Source organism: Colobus angolensis, unplaced genomic scaffold (genome assembly GCF_000951035.1).
Source record: "Colobus angolensis palliatus isolate OR3802 unplaced genomic scaffold, Cang.pa_1.0 Scaffold7, whole genome shotgun sequence".
NCBI lineage: Eukaryota > Metazoa > Chordata > Mammalia > Primates > Cercopithecidae > Colobus > Colobus angolensis.
In genome coordinates, this window is record NW_012120709.1 from 7,664,210 (window position 1) to 7,691,958 (window position 27,749).

A 27,749-nucleotide genomic window follows, 5' to 3' on the forward strand; every position below is an offset into this window, starting at 1 on the left:
CCATTTGAACGTGTTTGCATCTTACTGATCTGCTTCACCTTTGGAAATGCACTTTTTTCTTTAGTATAGATACAGTCTGTGTTTTAGGGACACAAATCAGAGGAATAAGAGAACCAGTATTACTCCATTGAGTCATGGCCTTTGATTTTCAATAGAAGCAGCCTACTTCATTTTGTCACTGAGTTCTTTTCCTAGCTTCCCACTGAAAGGAAAGAAGAATATAAAAATGAACGATAAAAGCCGGCCCTCCGATGGACCAGGGCAGAGAACACAGTGTCAGGATGGCATTGCATAATGATAATAAAAAGCAATTTGCTGATCTTGGTGAGTGCTTTATCCTCTGTGTGTGTGTAACCTGAAGAGGGTAAATTACATTTTCCTGGTACCACTTCGTATCCATGAGGAGGTAATTTGCCTCATAATGTCAAGACACCCTGCTGCCGTGAAATTGGTAATAATCCTGACTTGCAACAAGGAGAGCATTTGGCTCACAGTCGAGCTGATCCCTTCATAAATCACCCAATCCAATGCTGAGATGTTTCAGGACATACAAGCAAGTTCACAAATGAATAGATGCTTTTTTTTTTTTAAGGGGGTGGTCACAAGTATGTTTTTTTTAGCTCCTTCATTGGTTGTTATTTAACTGCACTTTTCCCTTAGAGACAGAAGGTTATTAAAATCTGAAAGAGTTGAAAGTAAACATTTCTCACTGATCAATAGGACAACAATTTAGTCATATACTTGTCTAGCAGTTAAGTGCTGTGGGAATGACTTCTTCTGTTTGTTATTTTGAGGTCCCATATCTGGAAAAGGGGCTTTGGTCAGTTGGAGACCCTGAAAGAAGCACCTGCCTCTTAAGGAAGTTTTTCAATTCATTGTAAAGTGACTGGTAACAAGAGAGCATTATAAGCAAAATGCCCTTATTGGGACTCCTTTATGGCAAGAAAATTTATCACTGGTCTGGGAATTCATTACTTTTGCTATCTCTTTTGAGACAAAACTTGAGGGAGAATAATACTCCCTGAGTGTCAATATTCATGCTTAGGCACCTTTAACCAGAGAGTCAAACTGTACAGAGCCACTCAACAGAGTATCTACAACTCCACTTTAGTACAGCTGTCTTTCATAAACTGATAAGATTACATTGTCTTTTTTCTCCATGTTATCTATGAAACTCAAAGGGAACAGTATAGTGTGCATGGGTGGAGAGTTGTGACATCAGTCATTATTCTTTCATTCATTTATTTACCAAATATTTGGGGGGAACCTACCACATGCTAGATATTGTACTTGATGCTGGGGTTAGAACATAAGTAACACAAATACAGTCCTAGTGCTTGCATCTTGTGGCGTCTAGTCTGTCTAGGTACATTAGGCATTAGGCGGGAAATCACACGAATAATTAGAGTTGTGATAAATCCTCTGCAGAAAAAGTAAAGGGTGCCATAAGAATGTATACTGGGGGAAATAATTTAGTCTGGAGAGTGAGGCATCAAGAAAAGCTTTCCTTTTTAAACTGGGTGCCAAAGAAAGAATGGGTGGAGATAACAAGGATGAGGCGGGAGAAGAATTCCCAGTAGAGAAATAAACTTGGGTAGAGGTGCTAAGGGGAGACTAAGCTTGAAATTAGAAGGGAGTCAAAACAGTAGAGAAAATTAAACAAGGGAAGGATAGCTCAAGATGCAATGTATTAATTTATTCATTTAATGAACATGCATGTAGTATTTACTGTCTGCCAAGAAGAGCTTTAAATTCTTTACAAATATTGAATCCTTATAATGATCTTGGAAGGTATATAATATTATTAGCCCCATTTTATAGATATGGAAACTAAAGAACAGAAAGTTTTATAATGAGAGCAGGGAACATATAAAGAGACTAAAAAGTCATGTGAAATATTTAAAATCTTGTCATAAGAGCAATAGGAATTTGTAGAATGGTTTGAAGTGGTGAATGCCTTCATCACATTTATATTTCAGCTAGATATCTCTAATCAATGCCTGAAGAAGGAGCCTGGGAAGTAAGGGGTGAAATAAGAATGCATGAGAAAATCAGTTAGGAGGTTACCGCAGTACTACAGGAGAGCGATGACAACACTAGGCAATGCAGACTTGGATGGATGTAAGAAATGTTCTATAAATTGAACAGGCAGGACTATAAGATGGAATTGATAGGTCCAGGGTAGGAGGAAGGGAAGCTCAGGGATGATTTTTAAGGTCTGTGTCATAAATAAATATATAGGAAACACTTTTCTAGGTTAGGGAACACAGACAAAGAAGAATATTTGGCAGCAGGGCAGAAAAGAACTGTAAATTGAATTTCAGCCATAATGCATTTGAAGTTTCTAAGATGTATTCATGTGGAAAAGATGGAAAAATATTTGGATTTGGGAAAATGAAATGCGGAATCAAACTCTGAGAAAAAAATATATACATCTAGAAATTATTTGGCATTTATTACACTTTTAACTTGCGTGTTTCTTCTCAAGACTGTAATGCAGTTGTGAAGTATAAGACAATATTTAAGAAGTAAAAATGCAATGATACAAATGATAAAAGTAGTTAGAGTTTTGAGACCTTAAAGACTCTATACTAATAAAGGCATTGTGAATATTTATTCCATCTCTGCATAATTGGTTCAGAGGAAAATCTGTAAGATGAAGTGAGACTGAAGGCAGGCAAGGTGATGAGCAAAAGATTCCAAGTCCTCAATTTGTAGTCTTCTGGTAACTGAATTGTTGCTAGCAAATATTTTGAGTTTCAAAATATTTTAACCAATTTTTAAAAGACTTTCCCTTTACCCTTACATTGAATTTTGGGGGTGTCAATCTCTAACACACTTCACTAAATCCCCCACAAAGAGCCTGCTCCTAAAATCAAGACCCAGAGAAGAATGAGGTATTACTCAAGTTACATACTTAACATGTATGTATGTAAGGCATGCTTTAGCTGGGTCATATCCTGCACTGATGAGCAATGTAGGTCTTTTTTTTCTGACATGCCAGACTATGGAGTACAGCATCTTGCTCTGTTGACCAGACTGGAGTACAGTGGTACCATCTTGGCTCACTCCAACCTCTGCCTCCTGGGCTCAAGCGATTCTCCTGCCTTAGCCTCCCTAGTAGATGGGACTACAGGCCCGTGCCACCACACCTGGCTAATTTTTTGCATTTTCAGTAGAGTCGGGGTTTCATCATGTTGGCCAGACTGGTCTTGAACTCCTGACCTCATGTGATCCACCCATCTCAGCCTCCCAAATTGCTGGGATTACAGGCGTGAGCCACTGTGCCCGGCCTAACTCTCCTTTTTGATAAGCTGTTCTGATGCAACTTATGGCATTAATAGGATTTTCCGAGAAGATAGAAAAAGTTTTGGAAGTCATGGTCCCTTCAATCCCATAGTCTGCTTGCTTTATTAACTTTCTCTTCAGTTTACTCCCTCCTCCTCTTGTTTATCATCCAACAATTTTGGCTGTTCCTAAATCTTGCAACAAGCTTTCTTTTTATTTTTTTCCTCCTAGCTCATTGGGCTTGGGATATTTTATTGGCATTGGGGCTGAAGAAATCTATGAAAAAAGTCTATATATACATATATATATCTATGTGTGCATATATTTATATATGTGTACATATATTTGTGTAAGTCTATATGTATGTACAGATGACTTTATCACAAATTCATTTATTAAAAAATAATAGATTAATTAGCTTGATTTAGTCATTCCAAAATATATGCATATTTCTTTTTTCTTTTCTTTTTTTTTTTTTCTTTTGAGACAGAGTTTCACTCTTGTTGCCCAGGCTGGAGTGCAGTGGCATGATCGATCTCAGCTCACTGAAACCTCCGCTCCCTGGGTTCAAGTGATTCTCCTGCCTCAGCCTCACAAGTAGCAGGGATTATAGGCACCCACCACCACGCCTGGCTAATTTTTTACATTTTTAGTAGAGATGGGGTTTCACCATGTTGGTCAGGCTGGTCTCAAACTCCTGACCTTAGGTGATCCACCCGCCTCGGCCTTCCAAAGTGATAGGATTACAGGCATGAGCCACCTCGCCCTGCCAATGTATGTATATTTCAAAACAGAATGTTGTGCATGATGAATTTACATATTTTAATTTTCACTTTAAAAATGACAATAGATAAACTAGTTTTCCTTTTATTGAATAAGCTGTATCCTTCTGTTCAATATAGAGTGTGGGGGCAGATTTTCAGAGTTTTGAATATGTGCTCTGTGCTCTGCAGACAGGAGGAAGGCTACTAAGAAGCCAGCCCTACTTTTGACCATCAGGTACCATCTTAGGCTTCAGTTTTCTCAGGAGTTTGGACAAGAGGATCTGCAAAGTTCCTTCTAACTAATGTTCCATGATTCCTTTTCTGAGGAAAAAGATGGATTTATGACAAAATTTAAAAAAGAAAATCAGCTGTTAAAAGGTGCAACTGCTTCAAAGATTTTTCCAGAAAAGACTGCCAATATGAATTGTGAGATAAAGCATATCATAGAGCAAAATTGTTGGACTTTTCAGATCAAAAATACATGGAAGCCAAGAGCAATAATTAAAATTTTTGAAATATTATGTTACTTTCTCACATTAAAAAATAATAATTGAGACTGTGAGGTGGGCAGGAATATATTTCCTTACCTAGGAATTTTAGGTGACTTCATGTAAGTCGCCTAAAAGTAAGCCAGTAGACGCAAGAATCGTACCTTCAAATTGCAGGAGCCATAGGGAACAATCTAGGTATAAATTTAGCCTGAGAAGGGTCAGATTCATACTGGACTTCTGATGTCACATTGCTCAGCTTCAAAGCACAATTTACATATTTTCATTGATTTACTTTTGCTATTTCTGTATAATCAACTCTAGAAATATTTGGTTACTATCTCCACAATTTAGAATTTTCAATGGACAGTAATAAGAAACAAAAAAGATCAGATAAGGGGAAAAGGATATGTTATGTCCTAAATAGCAGTGATAATATGAACACAATCTATGCTATAAAAAGCTATGAGCTAAGCTCACAAAATATGTGGACAAATATGAGCTAGTGAAAGAAAATGACCTAATGGAAAGATGTCAGAAAGTGGCAGAACAAGTTCTAAGAAAATTGGACAATTTCCTCAATATGACATGATTTAAGTGCAAGGAGAACTTGAATAGCATGAATTTGGCCTTGAGCAGAAATATGTACCCCCAAGAGAGGCAGCTCCCTCAGCATTGCTTCTAGACATTGAATTTGGCATGAAGAGAATGTTAGCCAGTCCAGGACACACTCTAGACTGGATAGGCTCTAAACATTTCTAAAAAGCCTCTACTTATTGTAAAAAAATATGCTTAATATATATAAAATTAAAAGGAAGAAAGTAAAAATCTTTGTAGTATTGCATCTTAACATTTTGGTATATTACTTTCCAGTGATGAAAGAATGAACTTTAATGTGGAAGAGGACTAACAATTCTTCAGGTGAGAGGAGGAAAGAAAGTTAGGATGAATCTGGAAGTGAGATTTCAAGATAGGGCAACAAGAACTTCTGTTCACCTGTAAAATAGAAAAAAAGATATTTTCAGTCTCACCATTATTTTCCAAGCGAGGTTTTTTTTATTTTGCTATTACTAAACTGTAAGCTCCTCAAGGGCAGGAGCTATGCCATTGTAGTCTTTGATCCTCCAAAGACTGTTATAATGGCTCAGCAGACTCTCAATAAATACTTGTTGAATAATCAGAGGCAAGTAAGACATAATAAATACAAAAACATAGCAAAGAAAATACCAGAAGGAACTAGACTTTAGTAGAATATTTAATGAAAGTGCAAAAGACTTGCAAAAGTCCTTGGGAATTAGGAAAAGATAAAGAGGGTTTGACCCAAGCCTGGGGTTGCAAATGACATAGACAGCTTGATGTTACTCCTCCCTCGTAATTCATTAATCTCCAACAGGGATCATTTTCTTAAAAAAAACATTGTCATAGATTCAGAGGGTAGAGTGGAAGTTTGTTACATGGATATATGACAATGTAGTGGTTGGCTTTGGGCTTCTATTTTACCCATCACCAGAATAGTGCATATTGTGCCCAAATAGGTAATTTTTCAACTCTCCCCCCATCCCATTCGCCCCACTTTTGGAGTTTCCAATGTCTATTGTTTCCCTGTTTGTGTCCACGTGTACCCATTCTTTAGCTCTCTCTTATGAGTGAAAAGATGAAGTATTTGATTTTCTGTTTATGAGTTATTTCTTTAGGATATTGGTCTCAAGCTCCATTTTCCATGTTGCTGCAAAACATAGGATTTCATTCTTTTTATGGATGTGTAATATTCTATGGTGTATATATACCACATTTTTTATCTAATCATCCTTTATAGGACACTGAGATTAGTTCCATATCTTTACTATTGTGAATAGTGTTGTGACAAACATGAAAGTGCAGGTGTCTTTTTTATATAATGATTTTTGTTTTCTTTGAGTATGTAACCAGGAATGGGATTGCTGGCTGAAATGGTAGCTCTATTTCCAGTTTTTAGAGAATCTCCATACTGTTTTCCATATAGGTTGTACTAATTTACATTCCCGTCAGCATTGTATAAGCATTCCCTTTTCCCCACATTCTCACCGTAATCATCAGTCTGACTGGTGTGAGATCGTATTTCATTGTGGTTTTAACTTACATTTCTCTGATGACTAGTGATGTTGAGCATTTTTTCACATATTTGTTGGTTGCTTGTATGTCTTCTGAGAAATGTCTGTACATGTCCTTTACCCAGTTTTTAAGGGGTTGTTTTTTTCATTTTGAGTTGTTGAATTCCTTATAGATTCTGAATATTAGTCCTTTGTTGGATGCATAGTTTGCAAATATTTTCTCTCATTCTGTAGGTTATTTACACTGTTGATTATTTCTTTTGCCGTGCAGAAGCTTTTTAGTTTAGTTAAGTCCTGTTTGTCTATTTTTGTTTTTGTTGCATTTCCCTTTGAAGTCATAGTCATAAATTCCCTGTCTAGGCCAATGTCCTGAAGAGTTTCTTCTAGGTTTTCTCCTAGGATTTTTATAGGTTCAGGTTTACATTTAAGTCTTTCATCCATCTTGACTTAATTTTTGTATATGGTGAGAGGTACGGGGCTAGTTTCATTCTTCTACATATTGCTATCCAATTTTCCCAGCACTATTTATTAAATAGGGAGTCCTTTCCCAATTGTATATTTTTGTCAACTTTGTGGAAAATCAGTTGGTTGTAGGTGTGTGGCTTTATTTTGGGGTTTTCTCTTCTGTTCCATTGATCTATGTGTCTGTCTGTACACCAGTGTCATGCTGTTTTGGTTACTGTGGCCTTGCAGCATGCTTTGAAGTCAGGTATTATGATGCCTCCAGCTTTGTTCTTTTTGCTTACGACTGCTTTGGCTATTTGGGCTCTTTTTGGTTCCATATGAATTTTAGGATTTTTTTTTCTAATTCTATGAAAATTGACGTCCAACAAGGATCTTATAATTGGAAAGGGTAAAAGAGCCACATGCAAATGGAGACCCCAGAAGACAACACTTCACTCATTTAAAGGTCTTGGAGAAAGATACAGATGTAGAAGTATTTGAAGAATTGCAGAAAACAGAAGTGTCAAACTTCTGGAGCTGTGGAACACTAAATAATTACTTGGAAAAATAAATTACAGACATTATAGTCTAGATACCAAACTTGATGATTTTCAGCAAAATTCTAGAATAGATGATCGGGCAATGCCAGACTGACTTGGTTGATTGCTGGCTCTACGACTTACCAGCTATATGGCTTTTGGCAAGTTATGTAACCTCTCTATGCCTCAGTTTCCTCAGCTGTAAAATTAGAATACTCTTAATATCAGTCTTACGAGGATGTTATAAACATTAAATTATATTAAGATATGTAGAAGATTCCAGCCACATAATAAGTGCTCTATAAGATTGGGTATTGTATTTTTGTTATGGTTACCATTACTAACACTTAAAAATGAAGTTATGATCAATAGAAGATATCTCAACTAAGAATGAACCATACTTTAAATAAATATTTTGCATTTTTTTAAAAAAACTTTTTGGGTTGCTTATTTGAGGGTATTTCATACATGTGTTTGGATGATAGGAAAGTCCCTTGACAGAGCCTTTACTACTTTTCTCATGAGCATAACAACGGCATCCTTGTGTGAGAGGTAGTTGACTAGGAGAATATAGTAATAGGGCAAATAATTTAGTATACTTTTTGCTCTTAAAAGCTATACAGAATACTGGGAGAAGTTACAGTCTAGATTTTTTGCTTGTTAAGCACAACTTTATAATAATTAAAGTTGATCCAAAATCATTAACTTTTAGAGTCGAAGGGAGTTTGAGGCACCTTCCAGTCCAAACATTCATATTATAGCTGAACATCTGAGGCTAAGAGAGATCCAATGATTTTCCTGAAGGCACACAGCTAGTTTGTAGCCTAGCCAAGACTTGAACCCACATTTTTGGGGTACTAAATGTGTTTGAAGCTAAGCTCTGTTAGGCAGAAAGTCACAGTATAGATCATATTTGTTTCTCTCTTTAGGTCCTGTTTATAGGTGGCTATTTCTTCACTGCAGTAATACAACATTAAGGTGCTATTTTGTTTTTTTGTGGGTGTTTTTTTTGGATGGACTCTCCCTCTGTCGCCCAGGCTAGAGTACAATGGCATGATCTCGGCTCACTGCAACTTCCGCCTCCTAGGTTCAAACGATTCTCCTGCGTCTGCCTCCCAAGTAGCAGGGATTACAGGCGCCTGCCACCACACCTGGCTAATTTTTGTATGTTTAGTAGAGACGGGGTTTCACCATGTTGACCAGGCTGGTCTCAAACTCCTGACCTCAGGTGATCCACCCACCTCAGCCTCCCAAAGTTCTGGGATTACAGGCATAAGCCACCGCGCCCGGCCCAAGGTGCTGTTAGTACCCATTGACTGACCTTCATGGTGCAGGTAATTAAGTTACCTGTTCTTACTCCAGGCACTGCTTTGCCCACTTCTTCTCCAGTGGTATTCACTGAGGGGTTTAGATAATATTCTGGAAGCCACACAGGAGCCTAAGATTTGGAACAGATTGAGTATATCTCTCTGAGTAACATGAAGAACAAGCTTCACTGTCTGGTCTGTGAATTGCAAACTTGCATTCTGAATTTTTTTTAATTTAAATGCCTGTAGGCTATGCAAGCCTCCTCTAATTTGCTGGAGACTCCAGCACATTTCTGCCTCTTGAAGGAGAGTAAGTTGTGATCCTGACACAGAACTCCAAAGGTGTTCCACATGGATGTGCCTTCAACTCCAGACACTTTCTATCACAGCCCCATTTCTTGTTGTTAGGCTTTTCCCTGTCAGTTTTCCTCAGCCCCTCCTTCTTCCCAGGAAGCAACAATCCTCTTCACACTACTTGCTACTTTCTTTCTTTATTGGTTTCTGAACACATCATGGCTTCTGCCAACTGCCAACTGTAAATGCTTTTGAGGAGAAGGGTGGGTTCTGGTCTCAGTGCTTTCTATTTTGAGGAGGAATGGGGAGAATTATGGCTAATGGAGAAGGACAGGAAAGAGTGAGAAAGCTTCATCTCCAGGTTACAATTGTCCTTTTCTTATAGTATCCAAAGTCAGACACACTTCACCACAATATGAATTACTTCTCTTCTGAAATTCCCATCGATTCTAAATCAGAAACTCATGTTTTTCAAGTTAACATAATGTTGACACCTCTTCTTGCAAAAAAAAAAAAATAACCCTGGCCTTTGAATGTTAATAGTGTATTCTGTTTCTCACTGCATTAGTTATATTTGTAAACTTCTTTACACTAACTGTCACTGAATAGAACTGCCGTTTAAATTAGAGAAGAACAGTTTGTCCAGGCCCAAACTGCTCTCCTCTAAAAGTTAGGTCTCGACTGCAGGAAGTGATGAAAGAATTTTTGGCTCACATCTACTCCCCTATCCTAACTTATTAAAAACTCCAAAAACATTTATTGAATGCCAGTTATGCTCTGGGCACTGTGTTATTTATCTCTGCATTCCCAGTGTCTAAGGCAGAACTTTTGCCCTAGAGGAGATGACAGCATTTCTGTGGTTTTCAGTTTTATGAAATCCAATGGAGAAGAATGTCAACAAGAGCTGGAGGAGTCTGGGAAAGCCTCATGAATCAATTGAAGACTTCAATGGACTCTGCGGGATTTGGGTGCCCGGAAGAGATAGGGAAGGTGTTCTCCATCAAGGAAGCAGCATATCTGCAGGCATGGAGATGTGACTGGAAATAGAAGAGGGGAGTCAGTGGATTCTAGAGGAAGGTCAGCACAGTATTAACAATGAAAAGTGTAGGTGAGAAAGTCAGGTTCAAAAGTTTATTCTTTTTAAAATTCATTTTATCTTTATAGATTTTGGGGGTAAGGTGCAGTTTTGTTACATTGATATGTTTCATAGTGGTGAAATCTGGGAATTTAGTGTAACCATCACCCAATTAGTGTATATTGTACCCATTAGGTAATTTCTTATTTCTCGTCCCCCCTCCCACCTCTTCCAGTCTCCAGTGTTTATTATTCCACCAGAAGTTTATTCATAACAAATTTATCTGGCTCCAGAAAGGAAATTCCTTCACCTATTCAACATTTCTTGCATATCTTCTGTGTGCCAAGCACTGTGCTAGAGTTTTAGAATAAAGAGGTGAACAAGACACAGTTCGTTCTATTGAGCAGCGTACAGTCTAATGATGATAATTCAAGATCTCTCCAAATGCAACAAGGAGCACCACACCCAACTCCAGCACCATTTTGGAAAGATGACAGAGTAAAATAGAGACAGCAGAGATAGAGTAGAATAGTCATCCAGCTGTTAAGAAAAACTTCCCCAATATCATGCCCAAGCCCTTTCTAGGTATCACAGAATAAATAATACCACCCAACATACCCTCCATTTTGTTAGCATTTACACATTCACTCATTTTTAATTTAAAATTTAAAATTGGATGCCTATCATTTGTCAGGTATGATGTTAGATTCCGAGAATTCAGAAATGACCAAAATAGTCTCATTCCATCTCCTTCCTGGGTGTATAATCTGTCATGGCTAGAGAATATACTGTATTACAGGACTACGTGAGAAACACCAAACATAAATTTTGGAAGGGTGGGGAGAGATCTGGGAGGGCTCCTTATAGGCATCTAAACTGAGGATAAGTTACAATTTTCTAGACAAAAAAAATAAGCTGAAAATTGTTGTAACCATGGGGAACAGCGTGTGAGAAGAGGAGAGAAGGTAAGATACATTTGATGGCACTCGTGGAAGTTCATTTTAATAGGAATAGTCCAGGCCTTCTTGCTTTATCACTAAACACCATTCCCATGCAGTGATATTTTCAAAATACACAAAATGCTAGTATCAAAAAAGCTTGGAATTGCAGCCAGTCACACAACACACAGAAAGATTTCTAAGTGTCTTTGACTTCATGGCTGAAGTTCCTCAGAAGCAGAGCCCGAGGCAGTAATCAGAGTGCAGGTGATTCACTCAGGAACGTCAGGAAGAACCTGTAAAGGAAGCGGGATAATTAGGAATTGAGCTGAGCAAGCGCGCTGTTTCAGGTGAGATCTAGCCTTGCTGATCCAAGGGGGAAGGGCTCTGTAGCAAAAACCACAAGCTGTCCTCCGCACTTCAGAAAAAGGGCCTACTTTTTGTACCCGTAAAGCCAGTCGTTGGCAGAAGGCATAACATTGGGAACCTGCTTTCCTGGTTCTGACACATATATTTTAGCCCTACCATCTTATTTTGTTTCCATTATTTTGAGCACACAGTGTTTTCTAGAGCTAAGTAATACAATTACAGACTCCTGAGAAAGTTGAAGAGGGAAGGAAACAGGTGTTGATGCTGTGATGCTTTTCTCAGTACTGCTGGAGTGCAGGGTGCGTGTGGAGGCAGGGAGTCGGCTGCGGAGAAACCAAGCCTGGAGAGGTAAGTAGGAAGCTGTGTGACGGGGAATATAGAAAAGCATCCAACTGTACTCACAATGAATTTAGGAAGACAGTTTCTCAAATGGAGGCCTGAAAATGTGAGCTTCTGTCTCAATGTGGCTTAGAAGACTTGCTAGTTTGTGTTGGTCTCTGATTTGTTCAAAGTGCATCATGGATTCCTGAAAAAATCATAAACTTGCTTTGCAGTTGTCTGGTGGTTACAGCAACAGAGAGTATTTTTTTTCTGTCTTGTGATTGGGGTTGGAATGACATACTCCTGCAGTGATTTTGTGGGGTCATAAAAGTAGATAAAGCTGCCAGAAACGACATCCTCCACACGTTTCCTGTGTTTGCCCCACCCTCCTCAAGCCTGATCTTCCAGAAAAAAAAAAATCACTTTATTTACACATTCCGATATTTGAATTTCCATGTGTTTTATTTACCAAACACACTGGTTGGATATTCTTTTTCTAGTTAGGACTGTACTCAAGATAAAGATGCTCTTTTTTTTTTGTTTTTGGAGTTGATGTCCTTTTTATGATGATTGTTAATTAATAAGACATCTTCTTTTATGGATGGTACATAGAGAACCTAATTATGCTGTTTAGACAACTAGCACTTAAAAAGTAATAGTGATTTATTCAGTTTTCTCATTTCTGGAGCATGTGGTCAGATGGCATATGTTTATAAACCACCATTCTGCTTCCAGTGTTGTTCTTGACCTTATTGGATGCTATGATGGAAAAAATAGTAGAAAGTATTCCTATTTATGAGAAAAAACTGGTGGGAAGAAATAGAACAAAAGCTAGTTAAAATTCATATTCGGAAACAATAAAACTTATACATATGAGGCAATGAACAGCTATGTTGTCACGGGGGCCCTTAACTCTTGGGGGGGGTAAATTTAGTGTTTCATTATTACAAAACTGAATAATTAAATGCACATACACTTGGGTTTACATGACGTTTGTCACTCAAAGTTCTTGTAAAAGAAGAGTAAATGGCTCATAGTTTTCAAATGCTCTGAAGTTATTTTGTAAGTAAGAACAGATGTGGTGAATGTGTATAGACAATTGGCAAAATGATTCAGGTGTGAACTTGATGTTTGGATTCAGGCTTCCTAAGGATGGATGAGCACCAGAATTGCCCATAGGCTTTAAAACTGCTGTTCCTAGGGCTCACCTCAGACTAGTGAATTCGAATGTTTTTTGGTTCCAGGTTTGCATTTTCAGAAAGCTATGCAGATGGTTCTAATGCTTGACCAGAACTGAGAACTGTGCCCTAGGGGTTTGTTTCAAAGCTGATATATGCCAGATCTGGAATATATCCAGAAGTGAGTATTCCAACCCAGGCTTCAACTGTGGGTTCAGTTCCTCAATATGCTCTGCATTCCTCTGTCATATAGTTTCATGGAATCTGGGGAATATGGGGATGGGGAAGAATTTATGACTAACCAATTTACTAAACCATTTTCAGAATGTCCCAGAGGATAGCCTAGAAATACATCCACTCTAAGTTTCTCTCTTATATTCACTATAGAGCTATGTATTTCATGGAGCAGACCTATATCTTAGAGATGCTGACAGCTGCTTGTGGTGGTTCCTGGGTCCAGCAGCTTTCCTAGGACATGTCTGCAAGTCCAAGAGCTTCTTCAGGAATACCAGCAGGGCTGGGGAAGCAGTCAGAACTAAGGCAGTTGAGGGTAATTGATCTGGAAGGATCATGACCCCTATTTTCACGGAAAAAATTAAAGTGGCTTGTCAAGGAAAACCTTCTTGACACAAGAAACAAAACTTTAAAACTCGTGTTCACAAGAACAATAAAAGAAACACAATAAATAAATGGAAGTCTGGTAGAAAAACTGAAAGAAAATATTTGTAGCATAAATAAAAGGTGAAGAATGACTATCCTATTACATATCTATAATATATTGAGTTCCTATTAACAAGAAAAAAATAATACCCCAGTAAAAACATAGAAAAAGCATATAAACAAGTAGTTCGCAGAAGAAAACACAAATGGCCAACATAATGATTATCCCAAGTATGTTTCTGCCTAATTGTTTTTCAACTGCTGATCCCTCTGCTTGAAACCCTACTGCCTACAGATATCCTTATGACTCATCTTCTCACTTCCTTTGAGTCTCTGCTTTAATATCTTCTTATCAGAGATGCCTTCATACTCACTCTATATAAAATATCATGCCCCCACATTACTGTCTTCTGTCTCAATACCTCATTTTGACTCATACAATTTACAAACATCTGACAGATTTTTTTAATTGTATACTGCCCGTTTCCCTGGAGTAAAGATAGATTCCATGAAAATGAGGATGCTTTGCTCCATATCACCAGGATCTAAAAGAAGGTTTCCATATTGTCAAAAAAGAGTTGTTGATTGAATGAATAAAACTTATCTAATAATGAAGGAAAATAACATGGTACTATATTTCTTTTCCCTGCCAGGTTGGCAACTTTTTAGGTACTCCCAGATACTGCCCAAGTTGCCCACCAAAAAAGTACACCACTTATAAACACACTCATTGAATATATCAAATTTAAAATCCACCTACCTTTCAATACTGCAATAAAGCAGGCATGTGTGTTTTTGTAGCACTAATAGTGACAGCAAACACTTAGAAGCAAACTAAATGGACATCAATGAGAAAATAGTTACATTGTTACACCCATATGGTACAGCATCAATCTAGAAAAATAGGTAAATCTACATTATAGTAATAATAAAAAGTTCTGAGATATATATGCACACAGAGTATCTGTCATATACATACAGAAACGAATGAATCTGCTTTTGAAAAAATTATGTTTATAATGTGTGAATTCCTCAAGAGAAACACAAGAGTGAGCCACAATAAACTATTTAAGGCAGTTCCCTATAGGGAGGGAAAGATTTTGGTAGGGTTGGGCATGGAGTGGGGACTGCACTTGAAATTATTTATTTTACATACTTACTTATTTTTAATACAACTAGAATGTATGCATTGCATTATCTGAGACATAAGACAAAGGGGAAATTGGATCAAAAATGCTAATATAAAATCTTAAACTACTGCAGAATGCTTTCTACAGTTTTTAATACCACACCTCCAGGATGTGGGACAAAAAAAAAAAAAGGACTGCCAGTTCTGCGGCTTCAAAGAAGGGTTACAAGATGCAGTCACTTACTAATAACTAAGGGAAATTGCCTCTCCTCACTTTGATGTTTTGTGACTTTCATGGCCCTTCACAGAGACTTTCTGGGTCACTATGCTCTCCTCTTCCTTCTGAACTGCCCTAATCGTCAGTCACTTAAGTATCTCTGTGAGTCAGATTTTAACGATAAGGAATTTTATTTTTTGCCAGAGAAGAGATTTTCTGAGATAATTCTAATCATGTGAGGGTAGTATTAGTAGATTTTTGGGAATTGTCTGGGAAAACAGTCTCTTTTGAAAGCATTCCAGTTAGTGTCCAGGATAAGTGAATATTTGCTATTTATTATGTATCCAGCAGAGTCTTGGGTTACATACTTTAAAAATAAGTGGTTTTCCCAACTTGATCAACTTGTAAACTCCTACAGGAGGATGACCAACCTTCTCCATCTGCCTAGGACCGAGGAGTTTCCTGGGATGAAGGACTTTTATGCAAAACTAAGAAAGTCATTAGCAAATTGAGACCAGTCAGTTATCCTACAGGCAAGGAGAAGACAAGTTAATGCAACAAATATTAATTAAATTCCCAGCCAGTACATGTGGTGTACACTATGTTATAAACTAGAGATTACAGTAGTGAGCAAAACACACACATAAACAGTTCCTGCCCTCATAAAGTCTCTTCTTGAAAGGAGAAAAGTGTGATACTGATTATGCCACACAGTTTTATGTACATTGGTTAAGCACTTTTGACCCTTAGGGAGAGAGAGCCTCTCTCTCTGTAGAAAGTTTTTGTGAACTAGAAAGGACTTGAGCAGATTCTCAAAAGGATGCCTGGCTTTTCATTCACTCAGCTCATTGTACATAAGTGGGCCCTCATCAGATGTTTATTGAGTTAAACTGACATGATGTTTGGAGCAAACTTTGTTCACAGATTGGGACTAAAGAGGAGGAGAAAGTCATATGGATTGGAGTCTGGCTTCTGTATTGGGCAGATGCTCAAATGTCGCTGTAGTCTCATGCTCTGAAGTCTTGTCCTCTGGCTCTCCAGTTCAGGAAACAAAATTTTAACTATCCATTTACTTAGAGACATTGGGCTCTGAAGAACTGATTCAAAATAATTTTCATTTGGGTATACAGCTGTTAGGTACAGTTAATATTTATGTACAACAATCATGGCTATCACTTTTTGGAATCAGCTGTGAAAAGTGATAACCCAAAAGATGTGGGAGAACCAAGAATGATGACTTGGAGCTGTTAGTGAATATTTTTCATTAAACTCTGGGGGCCTGATGACACATTATTTGTTCTGTGTGCCAAAACTGCCAAGGGGACAGAATTTTGATGTTGCTGGTCAGGATTCAGTGGGTGAAGCAGACTGTCGAGACATACGGGGGACCTGGATGTCACCCAGACTGTTCCATCAATTGGCTGTGTGACTTGAGAGAGGTCACCTAACTTCTCTGGCTATAGTTTCCTTATTTCTAAAATGCAGGAGTGGAACAAACCATCCATAAAGACGGCTTTAGCATAATAGTCTGGATTTTTACCCTTTTCTATTCCATGTACCCTCTTGTCATCACTTTGTCATTGCAATACTATGCTTTCTCAAATTTAGTAGGGTTTATGGCATGTGACAGCATGATTTATGCAAACTATACCTTACAATAGTGACTTCTGAATGATACATAGAGAGGACTTCAGTCTTAATGATGACATATTCCTCCCTTACACTGTAGGCAGTGAAGCAGGAAAGGAGAAAGAGCCAAGATAAGAATGCTTGATCCTAAAAGACAGTCTTTAAGAAGTCATACAAACTGTTTTTCAGAATAATCCAACAGTAACGAAGAAGGGTAAAGAATTGCCCAAAATCTCCTTTTATTCCACTGGTTAAGGGTGTGTTCTACAGGACATTGACACACTTGTTTTTCTAGGTTAGGCATGTGTAGACATAATATGGGGTCTCAGTCCATGTCACTCTGGGGAGGAGGGGAGTGATACAATGCACCTCCCATCTGCATGAGATAAGGTGTTGTCATGTTGCCTCAGATCCCATAAAGAGTACTATGACAGACTGGATGAGGTGGCTCACACCTGTAATGTCAGCACTTTAGGAGGCTGAAGCGGGTGGAACACTTGAGGCTAGAAGTTTGAAACCAGCCTGACCAACATGGCAAATACAAAAAACATTAGCTCGGCCTGAGTGGCACGTGCCGGTAATTGCAGCTACAATTACATGGGAGGCTGAGGCATGCGAATTGCTTGAACCTAGGAGGTGGAGGCTGCAGTGAGCTAAGATCGTGCCACTGCACTCCAGCCTGGGCAGCAGAGCAAGACTCTGTCTCAAAAACAAAACAAAACAAAAACAAAGAGTACTATGACAGCAACTAGACCAAGAGACAGGAAAAGACTAGAGGATCTGAAACAGTACTTTAGAGATTGCTGGTACATCTTTTTTTTTTTTCTGGGATCTAGATGGGAAATATGTTCATTTTAATTTGTGTAGAGGGAAACTCCCCCAGTGTTATGAGATGTAGTGAGGTTTATTCACCGCATCCACCAGACTCATAAACTGAATACCAACAGAGAATCAGAGATTTCTAGATTGGATCTAAGATTCACTAGTGACTAGTTTTTTGATCATAGACAAATCATTGGCTCTATAAAAGTATCACGGAAAAATGGAGGCAAAAATCTTTGAATTTATGTACTTAGCTCGCACCACCCCACCAAAAGCTACTATGTAGTGGCTATAAATTCTTCATCCTGTAAAATAATGGATGTGTGCCAGCATTCAGAATATATAAGGATTAAATTTCAAATCATGCAGACTGCTGAGGTGATCTGCATGATAAGCATTTTCCTGGTTTGTTCAGAAGATAAGCCAAAGGGGATGGACCTAAAATATTTCCTGATTCACAGGGCCCTTGTGAGTGATCATTCAGGGATCCAACCCCAAGGTCACAATAAACTGTCCTGAGGAAGATACAAGCCTTCCTCCAGGGAGTGGTCAGCATGACGCTGCTATGGGCAGACAGACTTCTTATTGTTCTTGCACTGAGGATCCCTATTTCTTGTCTCTTGCCTGCTTGTCCATTGCCCAGAGATGCTAGTCAGTCCTGGACCGATGTCCCCCAGCGGCAGGAACAGGCTTCAATACTGACCCAATGTTTACCTCCTCTCCATAATGAGGAATTAAATGTCATATTTGTTAATTGGTCCAAAGCCAGGGAAGTTTTTGACTTCCCTTACCTGCTTCTTTTGGCTAAAAGGAAGCAGGTGTTGAGATGAAAGCCAAAAACTTTTTTTTCTTATGTAAAACATGAAAAATTGAAATTAAGTACTAAATAATTGACATAAAAATTAACAAGTGTTGGTTGTTACCAGCAGATTTGATTTCCTTTCAAGATGATTTTTAGACACACAGATCAATGACTTTTCTTTCATACATCTAATTCTAATAGCTTTTGTAACAACAGGAAACTTGTTTTGTGTATTTCATTTTCATATTTGTGAAATGATCATGTAAAAATATTCTTGGAAATGCTATCTACATTTGATGCCTCAATATAATTGTCATGTGTTCCTTTAAAATTCTTTTGTTTAATACTTATTGAGGGTCTTAAATGAGCATTTACTGGACTGTGCATCTGCAATTTATATTATTTTAAATGATTACTAGGAATTCTAAAATTTAGGCTGCCATAATATTGCACTCTTATTACATGCCATGAAAGGAAATATTTCCTGCAAAGTCAAATACAAATCTACATAATTACTTTCAGATTTAATGTGAAAAAAATGTACTTATTGAAATAATAACTTAGAGGTACTATTTTGTAAGATTAAATTTTGTTTATTTACCCTCTTAAAACCCTGATTTTTGCAACTGTGAAATAACTGGCTGGGTGCAGTGGCTCATGCCTGTAATCCCAGCACTTTGGGAGGCTGAGGCGGGTGGATCATGAGGTCAAGAGATCAAGACCATCTGGTCAACATGGTGAAACCTCGTCTCTACTAAAAATACAAATGTCAGCTGGGTGTGGTGGCACGTACCTGTAATCCCAGCTACTTGAGAGGCTGAGGCAGGAGAATCTGGGAGGCGGAGTTTGCAGTGAGCTAAGATGGCACGACTGCACTCCAGCCTAGCAGCCTGGCAACAGAGACTCCATCTAAAAAAACAGAACAGAACAAAACAAAACAAAACAACACAACAACAACAACAAAACTTGTCTAAAATACCACAGCTAAAATTAGTGGAGCAGGGGCTTGAATCCCACTTTTTCTGACCTCAAAATCTAGACTGTCAACCAATATCAATATAGCGTTTTTCAAAAGAACTAGGAAAGCAAGAGCAAGCCAAACTGAAAATTAGTAGAAGAAAAGAAATTGTAAAGATCAGAGCAGAAATAAGTGACATTTAAATGAAGAAAACAATACAGAAAATCAACTTTTAAAAAGTTGGTTTTTTGAAAAATAAACAAAATGAAGAACTTTTACACAGACTAAGAAAAAAATAGGGAAGACCCAAATAAATAAAATCAGAGATGAAAAAGGAGACATTACAGCCAATACTGCAGAAATCCAAATGATCATTAGAGGCTACTATGAGCAACTATATGCCCATGAATTGGAAAACTTAGAAAAAAGTGTGTAAATTCCTGGAAACATGCAACCCAGCAATATTGAACCATAAAGAAATCCAAAACCTGTACAGAACAATAACATGTTGATATAGTATGGATTTGTGTTCCTGTCCAAATCTCATGTCCAAATTGTAATCCTCAGTGTCGCAGTAGGGACCTAGTGGGAGATGATTGGGTCATGAGGATAGACTTCCCCCTTCCTGTTCTCATGATACTGAGTGGTTCCTCATGAGATCTGGTTGTGTATAAATGTGTGTAGCACTTCCCCCTTCTCACCCTCTTCCTCCTTCTTCAATCATGTAGGACATGCCTGCTTCCCCTTCACCTTCTGCCATGATTGTAAGTTTCCTTAGACCTCCCCAGCCATGCTTCCTTTACAGCCTGTGGAACTGTGAGCCAATTAAACACCTTTTCTTTATAAATTACCCAGTCTCAGGTAGTTCCTTATAGAAATGTGAGAATGGACTAAAATACATGTAATGAGATTAAACCTGTAATAAAAAGTATCCCAGAAAGAAAAGCCCAGGACTCAGTGACTTCACTGCTGACTTACTGAACATTTAAAGAATAATATCATTCCTACTCAAACTATTCCAAAAAAAATAGAGAAGAAGAAAATACTTAACTCATTCTATGAGGTCAATATTACCTTGATACCAAAATCGACAGACATATTAAAAAAGGAACACTATAGGTCAGTAATCCTGACAAACATTGATGCAAAAATCATCAACAAAATACTCACAAATCAAATTTAACAATACATTAAAATAATCACTCATCATGACCAAGTGAGATTTATCCCAGGGATGAAAGGATGATTCAACATAGGCAAATTCATCAATGCACTACATCATATCAACAGAATGAAGGACAAAAACCATATGATCCTTTCAACTGATGCTGAAAAAGCATTTGATAACATTCAATATACTTTCAAGATACAAACCTTCAAAAAATTAGATACAGAAGGAACATACCATAACACAATAAAAGCCAACTGTATTAGTCCATTTTCACAGTGCTGTAAAGATACTACCTGAGACTGGGTAATTTATAAATAAAAAGTTTAATTGAGTCACAGTTCTGCGTGGCTGGGGAGGTCTCATGAAACTTACGATCATGACAGAAGGCTGACGTGGGGATTACAATTCAAGACGAGATTTGGGTGGGGAAACCGAGCCAAACCATATCAGCCATATATGGCAGACCCACAGCTAGTATCATTCTGAATAGGGAAAAACTGAAAACCTTTCCTCTAAGTTCTGGAACACAAGGATGCCACTTTCACCACTGTTATTCAACACCATACTGGAAGTTCTAGCTAGAGCTGTCAGACAAGAGAGAGAAATGAATGGTATCCAAATTGGAAAGAAAGAAGTCAAATTATCCCTGTTTGCAGATGATATGATCTTATGTTTGCAGAAACCTAAAGATTCCACCAAAAGAACTATTGGAACTGATACATTCAGTAAATTTGTGGGATACAAAATCAACATACAGAAATCAGTACCATTTCTATATGCCAACAGTGAACAATCAGAAAAAGAATTTTAAAAGTAATCCCATTTACAATAGCCACAAATAAAATAAAATACCTAGAACTTAAGCAAAGACATAAGGGATGTCTATAATGAAAACTATAAAACATTAATGCAAGAAATTTAAGAAGATGAAGAAATGGAAAGATGCTTATAGATTGGGAGAATCAATATTGTTAAAGTGTCCATACCAACAAAAGCAATTTACAGAGTCAGTGCAATCCCTACCAATGACATTCTTCACAGATATAGAAAAACAATCCTAAAATTTTTATGAAACCATAAAGGACTCAGAATTGCCTAAGCTATCTTGAGCAAAAATAACAAAACTGGAAGATCAGATTACCTGACTTCAAATTATACTACAGAGCTGTAGTAACCAAAACTACGTGGTAGTGGCATAACAACAGACACACAGACCTATGGAACAGAATAGACAACCCAGAAACAAATCTAAACACCTACAGTGAACTCATTTTTGACAAAGGTGCCAGCAACATACACTGGAGAAAAGACAGTATCTTCAATAAATGACACTGAGAAAACTGGATATCAATATGCAGAAGAATGAAACTAGACTCCTATCTCTTGCCATATAAAAAATCAATTCAAAATTGATTAAAGTCTTAAATTTATAACCTCAAGCTACGAAACTGTTAAAAGAAAACATTAGGGAAATTCTCCAGGACATTGGGCAGGGCAAAGATTTCTTGAGTAATACACCACAAGCACAGGCAACCAAAGCCAAAATGGACAAATGGAATCACATCAAGTTAAAAAGCATCTGCATAGCAAACAAAATAGTCGACAAAGTGAAGTAACGACACACCGAATGGGAGAAAATATTTGCAAACTGTCCATCTGACCAGGGATTAATAACCAGAATATGTAAGGAGTTCAAACAAAGCTATAGGAAAAGATCTAATAATACAATTATAAAAATTGGCCAAAGATCTGGATAAACATTTCTCAAAAGAAGACAAACAACAAACAGGTATATAAAAAGATACTCAGTATCATTGATTATCAATGAAGTACAAATCAAAACTCAAACGGGATTTCATTTTACCCCAGTTAAAATGGCTTTTATCCAAAAGACAGGCAATAAAAATGCTGGCAAGGATGTGGAGAAAAGGGAACCCTAATACACTGTTGGTGGAAATGTAAAGTAGTGCAACCACTATGGAAAACTCAAAAAACTGAAAACAGAGCTACCGTATCATCCAGCAATCTCACTGCTATATACAAAAAAGGAAGAAAATCAGTATATGGAAGAGATGCCTGTACTCTCAGCACTATTCACAATAGTCAAGATTGGAAAGCAACCTATCCACAGAAGAGTGGATAAAGAAAATATGGTACATATGCACAATGTAGCACCATTCAGACATAAAAAAGAATGAGGTCCAGTCATTTGCAACAACATGGGTGGAACTGGAGGTTATTATGTTAAATAAGCCAGGCACAGAAAAACAAACTTAAAATGTTCTCACTCATTTGTGGGAGATAAAAATTAAAACAATTGAACTCATGGAGATAGTAGAAGGATGGTTACCAGAGGCTGCTAAGGGTAGTGAGAGAGTGTCAGGATGTGGGGACAATTAATGGGTACACAAATTAAGTTAGATAGATGGAATAAGACCTAGTATTTGATAGCACAACAGGACGATACAGTCAACAGTAATTTATTGTACATTTAAAAATAAGGGAGTATAATTGGATTGTTTGTAACACAAAGGATAAATGCTTGAGCTGATGGATACCCCATTTACTTTATTATGCATTGTATGACTGTATCAAAATATCTCATGTACCCAATAAAATATACATCTACCATGTACCCACAAAAATGAAAAATTAAAAAATGCGAAGGGGAACATCACACACTGGGCCTACCATGGGGAGGGGGGAGGGGGGAGGGATTGCATTGGGTGGTGGGAGGGGGGAGGGATTGCACTGGGGAGTTATACCTGATATAAATGATGAATTGATGGGTGCTGACGAGTTGATGGGTGCAGCACACCAACATGGCACAAGTATACATATGTAACAAACCTGCACGTTATGCACATGTACCCTAGAACTTAAAGTATAATAAAAATAAAAAAAAAAAAAAAAAAAAATGCTCTTCAAATATGTATAATATATATAATGTTATATATTTCATATTTTTATGAATTAGAATTTAGAATATGAAAAGAATGAGATCATTAATGTATATTCAATTTTGGGAATTAATCATTTCATTTGTTTATTACTCCCCAGCAGGGACACTTTTAGAACAAAACGTAGAAGAGAAAAACTAGATTGGGTGCATTTCTTGTACTGAATTCTTACGCTACTAAGTTGTTTTGACACATGCTGTTGTAATGGTTATTGTAATCTAATCTTTTGCTCCTGTCTTGGAGCAGTAAATGTGAATTTTCAGAGCAACCATACAATTACCAATGACTAGTGAGCTATGTGAAAACTCACAAACTCCCTGAATCACATTAGAATGATGTAATGTACTGTATATGATATTGAAGAATCTGATGATTCTTCTGATTAATTCCATTATTTAATTACATACAGTAGTCTATCTTTCCGTTGGAGGCACTGAAAGCAGGCAATTTGGGGGGTGATGAGCAGCCTAAAATTATATATTCTTAGAGTTTATCCATTCAATAATTTTCAGATACATAGTTATGATTATGAGACCTTCAGTTTATATTTTCTTCATTATAGAAAGCATTACTTGAACCCTAAATTTTACCTACTTTTTAATCCCTTCTGAAGTAAACTAGGTACACAATGTCTGTACAGTTAAAACTAATTCTTTTTATGGAATGCACAGTCCATCAAGCTGTTTCATCTGTCTTAAAAGACCTCTTTTCTTCCTCCATCCCTCTGACATATCCAAATGTCAAAGACCTATTCTTCGCTCATTTAATAAACATTTATTGAGTGATTACAGTACTTTTAGACATTCTGTTAGATATTGGGAAAATAAAGTCAAAGAAATATAGCATCTATCTTCAAGGAGCTTATTATCTAGGAATGGCACTTGTTCTGGAGTCCATGGGGATTCCTTGGGAAATCCTTGTATAGGCATCTGCGTGCGCCTGAAATTGTGAACGCGTTTTTCCAGAAAGTGTGTCTAAAGTGTTTATTGGAATCTCCATAATTTAGGTGTAAATGGCTCCCCCAAAAGGTTAAAAACTATTAGTTTAAGGAAAAAGAAATGCATGTAAATGAAGAATAATTTTGATAAAAGTGTGCATGTGTTCTGTGGTAGCAGAGAAAGGTCATATAAATGAAACTGTGGACCATTGAGGAGTAGATTATAATTGAACTGACTTTTGAAGACTGGATTACTACATGAGAGGACAGAAAAAGTCCTAGGCAAAATATTGTTGGTAGGCATAAAGGCATTACACAGTACAACACTTTTTAATCCCTGAAAGTAATATGGTAAAATTGAGGGGAGGAGAGGTGATGAAGAGGCAGGACGCTGATTAGAAAAGCCTTGAGTATTGAGGCTAGGGAGATAGGTAGGAGTCTTATGTGCAAAGCTACCCAGGAGTGTGAAACCCCTGTTATTTCACATAATGTTCAGCATAAATACTGAGTCAAGAAAGTTTGGTTTGAGATTAAGAAGCCTTACTTTTCAGCAAGAAGACAGGTGACAGGTTGGATGAAAAAAAAAAAAAAAAAGGAAAAGAAAAGGCAATGAGGACTGACTTACAGCTATTACCAAGGTAATAAAGAGGGTAGAACCAAGGGATACACTGATAAAGCACAGAATCCATAGGATTTGCTGGCTTTCTGTTAGAGGAATGAGTGAGATGAGGTTAGGGTATCTGTCCCTCAGTCTTTTATCCCCTCAGCTGAATCCCTCAGTGGATTGTGGTGCCGCTCATGGAATAGAGATTTCAGGAAGAGAAGCACACTTAAGAGAAATGGAATATGGTTTGAATCATGTTGAGTTTAGGTATCAACAGGGTAATCAAGTAGAGTTTGATGTACAGGTTTCAAATGCAGACAGTAGGTAGAACAATGAATGTAGATTTGAAGACATCAGCATATGTTGGAAGTATGAAGAATATTGGTATCAAAGGGAGTACATGGTAGATAAAAGAAACTTGTAGAAACACTGGTAGGAAGCATTATTATGGATAAGAAGAAGGGGGAAATGGAGAGAAGAGAGAGGGAGAGACAGAGACAGAAAGACAGAGGAAGGGAAAAGAGAGGGGAAGAGGAAGAAGGAAAGAGAGACAAAGGCAGGGGAGAGGGAGAGAAGGAAAATGAGAAACTGAGAGAAGGACAGTGTAACTAAAGGAACTTAAGGTGTCCAATGTTTCAGGATGATAGAGTAGGATTAAGGCAGTTACGCATTCCACTGAACTGCTATCCTCACTGATGTGTACCCATATTTTCCCTGTTGGTTTGTAGGTGAGTAGGAGGCACCTACGAGGACCCATTCCAGATTTTTCTCCCTGGAATTGATCTCTTTCAGCCTAGTATTCTCACAGCATGTTATTTAAAACTTTATATTCCCCTCTACTTTTTTTAGTATATAATGTGTATTTTATTTCCTTCACTAGATTGCAAATTAGAAGATGGCAGAAATCAGAAGTTATTTACCGTTGTATCTAAGACCAGATCTATATGGTTCTAGGCATAAAATAGATTCCTAATATTTGCAGTATTAAATTACATTATAGTTTTTTGTGAATATATCCCATCTCCTATGCTAAATAGTTTTCAGTCTTTGTTTGTATAGTGATGTTTTTGGTACTTTGCTTCCATAAAACAATTTTCCCATGACTCAGCATTTATTACAATTATATAGCTGGAGTTTTTGGTAGCACCCAACCAGTGATTCCAAATTCTTATTTTGTATCATGGCACACTAGTTCAGGTAGTGTCATTAGATTTTCAAGAAGATCTTAACATAAAATGTACTATAAATTTATAAAAACAGCATATACTTCCATATCTCTTTTGAGAAGAGAGAGGCACAGATGTTTTAAAACCTAAAAAAAAAATGCACTGCAGAATTTCACAGCACCAAACCATTTGTGTATCAAAGTTTTAGATGTTCTGGTCTGCTGGAATATGGGACATATTTGTCATTTACATACAGATCTTGAAGTCCTGATCTTATTTGGAGGGCTTTAGCTTTCCCCTGAATCCTCTACAAAATAAGAATCAGGGTGATTCTTGCCTACATTTAAAAATGAATTCATTGTATATCAGCAGCTCTTTTAATGTGAATGGGGAATTTGGAGTCTCTGCAAGTTTTAACCATAGTAAAACAAGCAAACAAACACCACTCCAAGACAGCAGAACTTATATATATATATTTTTTTTCCATTTAGAGAATTTCTGCAAGAGCAGTTTTGAAATGTTGTTTCATCTACATTGAGCTTATAATTCCTGTAGGACATTTAATATAAGAACATATTTTGACAATGTTCAGTTGTTAGTTCTTCAGTCATTAAAGTTGTACATGTGACCCGGGAGGAGATTGTGCTTTACATGAAACAGAATGAGTTGTTGATGTGGTCTGGCTCTGTGTCCTCACCCAAATCTCATCTTGAATTGTAATCTGAATTGTAATCCCCATGTGTTGGGAAAGGGACCTCAAGGGAGGTGATTAGATCATGGGGATGGTCCCCCCATGCTGTTCTCATGATAGTGAGTTCTCACAAGATCTGATGGTTTTATAAGGGGCTTCCCCCTTCTCTCGGCACTCATTCTCTTTCCTGCCGCCTTGTGAAGAGATGCCTTCAGCCCTGATTTTAAGTTTCCTGAAACCTCCCCAGCCATGTGAAGCTGTGAGTCAGTTAAACCTCTTTTCTTTATAAATTATCTAGTCTCAGATATTTCTTCATAGCAGAATGGGAAGAAACTAATACGGTTGTGAAATCTGAACTTAAATTGTAACTCCAGCCCTGATGTGCCTTGTGAGCCACAACTCATTCAACAGAGAAGACCCAGGCCTGTTCAGTGGTAAAGCATCAGAATTCCAGACTTTGGATCTAACTCAGCACTCTGTCTGCCCTGGGGCAAGCTTCTTAACTTCTTTAAACTTTAGTTTTCTGTAACATGTGAAAAATTATAACAGATAAGATTGTTATAAAGATTAAATGGGATAACTATGTAAAGCAATTTATACAATACCTAGCTCATGATAATATCCCAATAAGTTATACACTAAGCATATCAAAAATTCAGTTTTTGCTTTTGTAAGATGAAAATGGTAATAGTCACTGCCTCATGGAGTAGCTGTGAGGATTATATGAAGTTCAATGTGGAAGGTACCTTCTTTTTTATTTTTATTTTTTATTATACTTTAAGCTCTAGGGTACATGTGTACAACGTGCAGGTTTGCTACATGTGTATACATGTGCCATGTTGGTGTGCTGCATCCATTAACTCATCATTTACATTAGGTATATCTCCTAATGCTATCCCTCCCCTCTT